The sequence below is a fragment of the Cynoglossus semilaevis genome, chromosome 8 (assembly GCF_000523025.1).
Source record: "Cynoglossus semilaevis isolate Cse_v1.0 chromosome 8, Cse_v1.0, whole genome shotgun sequence".
NCBI lineage: Eukaryota > Metazoa > Chordata > Actinopteri > Pleuronectiformes > Cynoglossidae > Cynoglossus > Cynoglossus semilaevis.
Genome location: NC_024314.1, coordinates 21,231,302 through 21,241,632, shown reverse-complemented (window position 1 = coordinate 21,241,632; position 10,331 = coordinate 21,231,302). Strand labels below are relative to the sequence as shown.

At 40.1% G+C, this 10,331-nt stretch overlaps 1 protein-coding gene across 3 annotated transcripts in view; it reads right to left on the bottom strand.

Moving 5' to 3' along the window:
• atp2b1a (ATPase plasma membrane Ca2+ transporting 1a) overlaps positions 1-9,358 on the bottom strand; it is a 41,070-nt gene extending 31,712 nt beyond the window's left edge. For 2 of the 3 annotated variants that reach the window (XM_008315650.2, XM_008315648.2), the window contains exon 1: positions 6,159-9,200. The gene's annotated coding sequence lies outside the window, so the exon portion shown is untranslated. The other variant, XM_025057286.1, reaches the window with a different exon arrangement.
• Between the last annotated feature and the right edge of the window lie 973 nt (positions 9,359-10,331).

The window sequence follows — 10,331 nt, the reverse complement described above, 5'->3', positions numbered from 1 at the left end:
ATAACTGACATGTACCACATGGTCAGCGCACATGTGCTGTGGTGATAAATGTAACCCTCTGCTTCTCTGTTTTTATGTCTTACTCCGTGAGCCCTCCGCCACCTTCGCACGCCCTAACGCTGCAAGCGGCAACGTTGCCAATCTGAGAGAAGTGCCAACATTTGCTGTGCTGCAACAGTTTCAGGTTGCGGCCCAGGTCACATGTCACAACAGTGGAAAATCATTGTGATTGGATCTCCAAGCCAACAGCTGGTATCGTATGGTTGAATGACAGGGGCCTGAGGTTAAACCTTTTTTTTTTTAGGTTAACCTGCAGCACAAGAAGTCGTATATCGACATGCTTACAGTACCTGCGGTTTTACCAAAAGCCATCAACACAAACTATTTGTGGCTGCAATTACACAATGTAGATACACATCAGTCATCCTTCCAGAAGGAGCAGGTTGGGTGAAAATAAGCACAACAGGCTGGCCGTCTCAGAGAGATGCTGTGGTCTTTGTTTTCCTGCTCAGGAAACCGTCTGACAGTTTGTGCACCTCTATGTGCCAAAAAACCCGACGCAAGTCGAGGATAGCAATTCTAGGGATCCCTCTGCAATGGAGCTGCCTAATGCACGGGGTGGTATTTTTAGCTTCCCCCAGACTGGCCCTCCCCGCCCCCACCGCTAGCCACTGCTGAACTGGGTCAGGCCATGTAAATGTGGAGGGTACAAAGCGGAGACAGCCAGCCCTCCTTGTGCTGCCGCATGGCTCATAGCTGAGGGCGTTTCTTCACCCCCACAGACTGGAACCTCGAATGCTTTCAGGCTGCCAATTTGTGAGAACGCACAGTCAGAGGTGACACTTCAGCGCCGTGTACTTCATGTATGAGCAACATGAGAACAAGCTAGAATCAGCAAAGCTGAAATAAGAAAGTGGGAAACATTTAGGAATACAATTCATCTGACAAGTCCCTGTGGCTTCTTATCTTCTTTGTATATTCCTCTGGGTATGGTTACGATTTCAAAGTAATACTTTTAACAAGTGGTTGAATAGATTTTTTCCATTTCATTCTAAAGGAGTTCTCTCCAACATCTAATGCTCGTATCATCAAATCTTTGCTACTCCATGAAGCCAGGGTCACCGTATTGGTGTGGCATTCAGATGCTAATAGTTCAAACTGAGTGAATGTTAACTATGAATAGAAAAATATCTGCAGTATGGACATCGGCATGCTAATGACAAGAAACTACATCAATGTTAAATCAAACATATGTTGGATTTACGTACGTTAGAGAAACAGACCAAATATAGCTTTAAAAAAATCCCCCTTTTACAAATCAATAAAAAAACTAAGTCCAGGTTAAAGAAGACAATTGGAGGCAAAGTCAAGCACATTATTACAACTTGTAATCTTTGTGAAGATGTGTGCGGTGTGCAACTGGTAAGAGGTCATCTGGTGTAATCATTTACGTTGGAAACATCTGTGTGTCCTGGAAGACAATGCTGTCGTTAGCATATTATCTATTCTGAATGCCCTCCTCACTTTATTATTTCCCAAAGTCAGAACGTAGTGGAAACCATTCAACATCTTACTATCATCATGATTCATTCCAGCCTTTGCGATTAACCTTGCAGTCTTTGGATGTAATTCATTTTTATCACAATGACAGTCAGTCAAGTTGGGACTGCAAACAGATTTTTTTTTAACTGAAAGGCTGGAACGGGATGATTTAATTTAGCCATATTTTCACCGTTACCCAAGTCCATGGAGAAATCTGTCTTCCCGTTTCACTGAGGCTCTTTGAAGATGAGACTACTGCAGCATTTGTGTGTGTGATTCCACAGAGTCTCTCTATTTCTGTGGCTGCTACAGTCTGACCTCACTATCCTCACAGTTACAATTAAAGGAAGAACGACCAGTTGGTGGTAGAGAATGCAATTCGTAATAGATAAATACATTTGCAGTATTGATAAATATGAATACACATTTGCTACAAACTAAGGGCAAAAAGCTAAATATTTTTGGTTTCATTTTAACCTTATATATATAAAAAAAAAATTATCCAACATCAGATCATGAACTCCAAACTTTCGACAAGCATTAACATACATCTGCTGTTTTCTTGCACCAGTAGACAGTTCTGTAACAAATTCATTTATTCTGTCTTATGTAAGCTAGCTAGTTTAGATGTTGTCCTATATCCACCTTTTACCCAGGTTTACGCTTTTTTGTGTGCTGTGGCAACCCCGTGGGGAGGCGTGTCTCACACTTCGTGCCACAGTTTTTCAGAGAAGTACTCTGAGATCCAAGGTTTCAATGACAATGCGTTTCATTTGTTGCCAACCCAAGACACTTTTTATGCTAGCTTGCCAACAGCAAAAATAATGAGCCTTCTTTAACGTGATTGCCGCAGAGAGGATCTGAGGCTGAGCCGATCTAACGAAATCATTCACTGGATTAGACTGTAATTACATAAGAGACTGAAACATTCTAAAGCGCTGGGTCTAAACCAGGACCTGGGCCCTGTAATCCTAAAATTCAAAGACATAAGGACATTGGATAAAAAGTGACACTTCTGGACATCTTCAAAACCCTGATAAATCAGGATGACAGTGACCGTGTGACGTGTTGGTGATAAATCAGGATGACAGTGACCGTGTCACCGTTGGGCTGTGTTCCGCAAATTACACCAGCATAGAAATGTCAGCAAAAAGTGATAGTGTCCAGCACAACAGCGGCAAATCTATGGCCTGGAACAACTCTGGATAACATGCCGAATCATTACATTTACCTATTTTGGTATGTGATAATACTAGACAAAATCAAAAAACAGAATGCTAAATCATATTTTTTGTAATCCTTAGAGCAACACAGAGCTTTAAAAAGTTGTCCTTTAGCAGCTCTAGAACTTAAAGCAGTCTAGCTTAATGACTAATTCATGATATTTTGCGTGCTTCACAATAGTTTCAGTTTGCAGGATCAGACTTCATCAAATTAGTCTTGCTAGCTTTTCAAGTCATACTCCCTTAGGCATCCCCAAAAACCAATGTTAATCCAGTATAAAAATAGCATAAGTAGTATAACGATAACGGAGTTTATTTTCTCCCAATGTTAATCCAGTATAAAAATAGCACGATAACGGAGTTTATTTTTTAATTTGTCATTTCTTTTTTCCACCTTCTTAAATCTGTGCTTGGAATAATTTAATCACACACAAAGAATACTCTAAAAGAAAACCCCATAATAGACCAAACACAATGTAAATACATTGTACTGAACAGTACAAGACCGGACTATTTTTAGAGTTCCATGTCGGTTTACATGAGCCTCAAAGTCACCTTAGACACTGACCTACACTGGCAATGCTTTTCTACCAAAGGGCTCAAAAGCACAAGAGAGGTTTAAAATGAATAAACTGAAGGCTTGTGAGAAACTGAGTGTGGTTTTCATACTTCAGTTAGGGAAGGTCTCGAGAGCATAGCATGATAAAATGAGTGTACAGAGCCAGCAGCTGTAAGGGAGACTCATGCGTGATGAGTAAGACATAGACATGACAAGAGATAACGGCCAGGAAAGAGAGAGAAAAAAAAAGAGAAAGAAAGAAGTGTGCTCTGCATACTGCATTACTTCACACTGGGACTTTGGTTCTGGGATCTTAAAAGCAAGATCTAATTGAAGATTAGCAAAAATCCCACCATCACCAGAATACCTCATGAACCCAATATGTCATGCACAGGGGAGCAAAAGACAAAGATGTTGCCCATTAATTCTGTTGTTGTAGAAAATTAGGGTAGAAAGGAGACTATCTACCAGGGGCACAGGCTCTGAGGTCAAGATATCTTGCATCTGAGATAAAGAAAAGCATGTACAACTCAGCTCCAGTCAGGGCACAGCGTCCTGTCAACAGTCATTATGAAAAGCTCGGTACAGCAAGGAATAAGAAAGGATATTTTTGTCATTCTTGAGTGACAGCAACAGTCTGAGTTCAAAGGGCTCAGACACAGCAGCAGATTGTGTTACTGATGGTTTGAGTCAATCATTAAACAAATGCTGGCTCTCTATAAGCTGAGCTAGGCAACTATAATAAAATAAACACTCATTGCTGAGCCCAGACAATGTTTTGCAATCTTATACAATTAAGGAAATGTGAGACATGGAGTGAGCGGCACAGAGCTTAGCTTTCAGATTTTTATAATAATGTCTACAAATAACCTCCCTATTTGGCAGCCTGCTAATAAATACACTTGTGCAACAGTATTTGCTTAGATATATTGAAGGAACAATTCATTCATTCAGTCATTCATTTATTTTAAATATCCAACATAATGACATAGAAGAGAGCGCCTGTTGTTGTAATTAAAAGTTGCAAGTTACTATTACATCTTTAATTAGTTAATCAGGTGATCATTAGTTTGCATAGTCAACTTGACATTTGACCCAATAAATGTAGAAAATTCCAAGTAGTACATCTACATTTCATATTATTCAAGAAGAATTTTTGTTCCCTTGCTCAATATGTATTTTTAAAAATAAGAATTTAAACCCATCAGTCAAATCGGAAAACAGTCAACCAACTCTCTGGTCGACCTGTAACTGATTAATCGATTTCAGCTTTATGTTCAACAGGCCAAGAAACATTGTGGTATTCTATTATGGCATCACGAAAACTTTGCATCGTCTGCTTTTTTTGTAGCTATTTTTCCAGGACTGTTAAAGTTGGGATGACAATTCGGTCACATGATTTCTAGAGCATTTTCATGATATATACATTTTATTATAGACCAACAGTTTCCAACCGTCAAGCAAAAAAAACGCTTTTAAACTCATTTATTTTGTATTTCCATTCAGTTATTTGTACGGCTGATGCAAACCTGCTCTAATGCGGGAGCTGCAGCAGAGCCAGCCTGGGTGCTGTTTAATTGGATAAGGAGTGATCCCTTCAACTTGACACCGAAAGGTGCTCAAGTGGCTGATCTCTACACGGTCAATGGAAACTTGCAGGTGGTGATGATAACAGCCAGGGCTGAACATTACCATAGTGTCCATCACATGTCAAAAATCCAAAGGCCAGACAAAGGCTCACAACGTGCTGCGTTCACCGTCCCAGGCAGGACAGATCAAATGCTATGCCAGGTAGGGAATAGTACTTGGTGATGAATGGAATGATTCTTTGAAGAAGAAAAAAAAGGTTGGTTTTATGGAATTTAGTGTTATTTCTAAATTAAACTGAATTTAAAGTGAGGTCTCACACAGAGGTGCAATCAGTGTTTAAGGAAACAAAGGTTTATGTTATAATTTTTAAAAACAGTGCCGCATGAGGATAATGTTGATAATAAAACGAAATTGTTTTTATTTAATTATCGACTCAGAATCAAAACGGTTGGTAACTTAAGGGTGACCGGGTCCGTGCTGCTCAGCGCCTGGAGGCGTACAGCGAGGATTCAGACACCGGGAGAGGGTCGCTCTACTGGGGTTGCTGGAGCATTATATTATCGTGTGTATCTTTCGGTCAATGAACTGATACTTCTTCATTGAATGACATGACGAAAAACGTCCACTCTTATCCGTTTAATGCAGACATCAACTTTCTCGGGGTCCACATTTCCCAGCGCCCGGCGTTGTTTATTTAACTGTCAGCCTCCGGACCAGGAGCTGCAACGTAAATCTGCACCGGATTATAGCAGCTTGTAGAGTGCAGTGATTAAGAACAAAATAAATTAATTAAGTAAAAATCGATACAGGCTAACGTACAGTGCTAGCCAACTAGCCCCCAAAGGTTAGCCTGGTGCTGATCATAAAGAATAGGGGAGCAGAAATGCTGTTTCAAAGACATTGTCAAGTCTGAAAACTTAGCCCGTGGCACCACAGGAGTGTAAATACACTCTAATCAAACAAAAGGTAATCTGGCAGCATCCCGTGTCAACAGATAGCGGCGCTGGAAAGCGGACGCCCCGATGTCATGAAAGTCTATGTAAGATATAACGTGAGCTAACCATGTTAGCCACCAGTGGCTGGCCCTTGATGAAGACTGCACATGAACAAAAATTAAGCTTTTATCCAGGCAGGGAGGGTTAAATGCAGCGTTTAAAGCAGCCAGGAGAAGCTCAAATGATGAAGGAACACGTCCAGAAAGCGTCTTATTGTGCAAGAAAGACAGAAATGGAAGAAATACTTACTCCGTTCTCTGAAGAGCACCCCGGGTCCCTTTCTCTCTTTAACTCACCCTCAGTCTCACCAAAGACTGAACTCTCTCCCCTGATCTGAGGTAAGATCCCGCCCACTGCGCTGTCACAACCACAACCAGAGGCTGCTAGTCTGAACAGACAAGATAGTTCACCCCCTGAACTGAGCGCATGGCTACTTTATGGTAACCAAGCTGAAATTACTCATATCTGGCTCAAGTGACTCATCTAATTTTTTTTAAACCCGAGAAGTTACAGGAATCTGATGACCAGTTATGATGTGACTACATTTTGTCACTTCCAATCCAATTCGTAATAATGAAACATGAATGTACAACAATTTACCAGCGATATTTTCAACCTGCAGCAAGATTGAAATGTTATTAAAAAATGCATCATTGCCATAACAAAAAATAATCTTAATTATACTGATTTATTATTTAAAGTAATTTGGCTGGTTATCATAACATAGCATACGACAGCTGATATATTACACACACACACACTACTGCTGTTACATTACACACTTTGAAAGTGTGTAATGTTGTGGATTTAATATTCTGTAGCTTTTTTTCAGTTGTCTTATTAAGCGTGATATTGCATACAAACACCAAATTGTCAGAGACAATTTTACAGCCCATAAATATACAATGTGGGTCATTGGTCCCTGTAGCCAAGCAGTAAAATCGCATGTGAACATTGATTATACGTCTTTTATACGCAGTCTGGCGAAAAAAGGAAATGGTTTAGGTTCTTCGGCGGGCTGAACCGGAAGTACGTACTTGTTACTCTCTGGACTCTATCGCCTCCTTTCTTTCTGCAACACCGCCGGGGACATGTGATGTACGTCAAAAGGAGGATGGGTATGGACCACTGGTGTGGATTCCCATTGGCTTAGCCAGCATATCAGTCGCCTATGGAAACGGTTACGTCATGACCCCCCCTCGTACTCGCTCTTCGCTCCCGTGTTGCTTTATAATAACAGGATTATTTAACACCACCCCAAACCCAACCCTCCCGATTCTGTCTCTCCGTCTCCACGAACCGTATCATATGATGCAGCATGCGAAGAGGAAAAAGTACGCGGCGGAACCTCAGTTACTGGAGGGTTTGTGCCGTCTAAACTCAACCTAGGCTGCACACACACTCACCGCACAGGCTCTTCCCTCGGTGCCCTAATAATACCTGACGTCATTCTTTCCATGACGTAGTCCACTCTTTTTTTTCTCTTCTACTTCTTCTTCCTTGAATACACTGCAGTTTGAGTCCCGCAGTTCTTGATTCCCGTAGATGTCAAGAGTCGGACTGTGAAATTCCTCCAGACCTTTGCTCATGCTGCAGATACAGAGCGCCACACTGATAAGGAACACAGCCAAGACCACGATGAGCTGCCACTTTATGATGTACTAAATCCTAGTAGGATCACAGAATTGTTATCCAAGTTTACTACATCCATTAAATGGTACCTTTAAGATGTCAAATCATTGTTAAGAAGGGGCCAGAAATACATTTTAAAAAATACCCAGAGACTCAAATGTAACACTTAATTTACATAGGACTAACATACAAATAGCACTAAATGCTAAATAGATAGCATTTAAACACATTTCAAAGTACTTTCTCATTTTGAAGAAATTTATGTCATTAAAAAACATAACCCTGACACAACAAATAATTAATTTTAGTTATTATGTAAATATAAAAAAAAAAACAAATGAAAAAAGCATGTAGGACAAAGGAAAGTTAGCCAAAAAGACATTCGACCAATCCAGAAAAGTTGGGCAAAATAGCTATAGCTTTTTAGTTAGCTAATATATTTAGCTCAGAATCTGTACCGATTACTTTATAGTCTTAAGAAAAATTAAAAATGCCAAATGTAGCACAGTTAAGTTAGAAATAGCTAAAATAGGTATCAAGGAGCTAAAGTATAATATTTACTTACACTAGCTTGATGATAATTAAATCGCTGTTTAGCTGAGATCTTTAAAACTTAACCTAAGTTACCTCCACCCCTTAGAATCCTGACTTAATCAAACTAGAACATCTTTGGTTCCAAAAGATAAGTGGTGGTCGATGTTAAACTGAAAACAAACCAAACTAAGGTCAAAACTCGCTGTAATATACTTGCTGTCTGGGTATGGTGGGATTTATCATTAACACAACATCCCTAAACGCACACAAGCATTTACCTCTTCTGAACAGTCAACAGCGGGGTTAAAGGTAAAAGTTCAGCGTGCAGTTTAGACGATGGAAACAAAGTTGCTTCAGAGCCTGAGTCAGGCGAACATTAAGGTCAAAGAAGATTATTTAGATTGAAAGAGGAAGAAACAAGGGAAAAAAATGACTTCTTTTAGTTGAGCAACTGTGAAATGGCTTTGTATTCATACCACAGGAATGTGACCAGGTCAGTCAAATCTGTAAACGGGGAACAATTGGTCAAGATGCACACATAGGCAAAACTGTTTCATACTGAAAACCGCTATTGGACGTACGCTGAGTTCTGTTGTATTGTAGTGGAATTCAAGGTTAAGTCCAATGAGGACAAAATATGTGTCATGTCAATCACGTTAAGTCTTAAGTCTAGGTTAACGCTGGCTGATCTCTTTAGGTTCGTTTTTTTTTTTTTTTTTCAAATTTAAAACATGAAGAATATTTGAAATGTCAAGAGTTTTCATCATGTTTTATCAAATTTTTTTTGCCAATTCCTAAGACTGAATTTCAGCCCTTAGACGAGGCAAAGAAACAGGTCATGACCTGGTGCCAAAGACTTCTCCCAGAATTCCTCTAGAAAAGGAATTATCTGATGGAATAGCTGTGACAGATGTATAGATGGATAAATGTACCGATAGATAGATAGATGTTCATTAATCTCTTTGGGGGATGTAAGGATTGCACATACAGAAAATAACATGGCTCACGGGAAAGATAGTACAAAGGTTGATCAGTACTGACTTACCTGACTTATTTTGAATTACCATTTGAATGTATTATTATCAAATAATTTATTATCTCCAAATCAGTTTTAAAAGTAGGCAACTGGACTCACCTGAAGTAGATTATTACGATGACCTGGAATATCCACAAGTACAAAAAATTAATTATTATTAAAAGGATGTGACCGATCTTTGCTGAGTTTGCTCTGACCGACAGACTTTGCTCTCCGTGGACAAACAACTCCCAACTCTGGTGTTGACAGACGATCATTTTATGCCAGTTTACTGTGGGACTGGGGGGGCTGGGGGGTTTGAATGAAGGCAATTGATCAGAGCAAGCAGTTGCCCAATACATGACACAGACTTGCCCACAAAAGCAGTAAACGTGGGCCACGAGATGCCTGATCTACTGAACAGTACAGTACCTGGTTCCAGTGGAAATTGTGGTGTGAACGACATGGCTTTAGTGGTGTGGTACACATACACTCAGAATGTGGGCCACATGTAAACCAAAGATGTCTCTGGACCACAGCTTCACATACAGTACAATGCTGTGGCTCCAGAAGAGGTTGATGTTTCCTTTAGCTGTGTGGCCCACATTCTGAACACCAGATGTAGGTCACTACTGTAAATATCCATAGCTACCCCCTCCCCTTGTATGAAAGTCATTGTCAACATTATAATTCTTACGAAAAAAAAAAATTCCGTCAAATTTCTGTCAAAAGTAAAAATGTTCCTTAACCAAACTGAATTCCATCACAGGCTCGTGACATCACACAAAGACGACAAATGTTTGTTGTGAACCATAACAGGAGTTTATGAAATGATTCAGCAGAGGATTTATCATCATCCAGAGCTCTTCAGCTCATTTTTTCCTCTCCTTTCAGTCTCCCGCTCTCCTACTGTAGCATCAAACCTTCATCTAAATGTGTCAGACAATGACTGGGATTTCATTTCGCCTGGTGTTATTATGTACAGTCTATGGTCTGAAACCACTCTAACCTCAGCTTTTCAAACACATTGGAAACCACTGAAGTTTAGCAGGATGGTGAAATCCCACTCATGGAGCCCTCTAAGCTGCACACACCACAATCTGGAGGCTGGTGTGTGATCGTGACTGGTTAATGGAAAAGCAAGTTCACCCTCAGATATAATGGCTGCGAGTATTTCTATAAGAGACCGGCACAGTAAATGCTAATGCTAAATAATGCAGATGGACATAAATTAATCATAA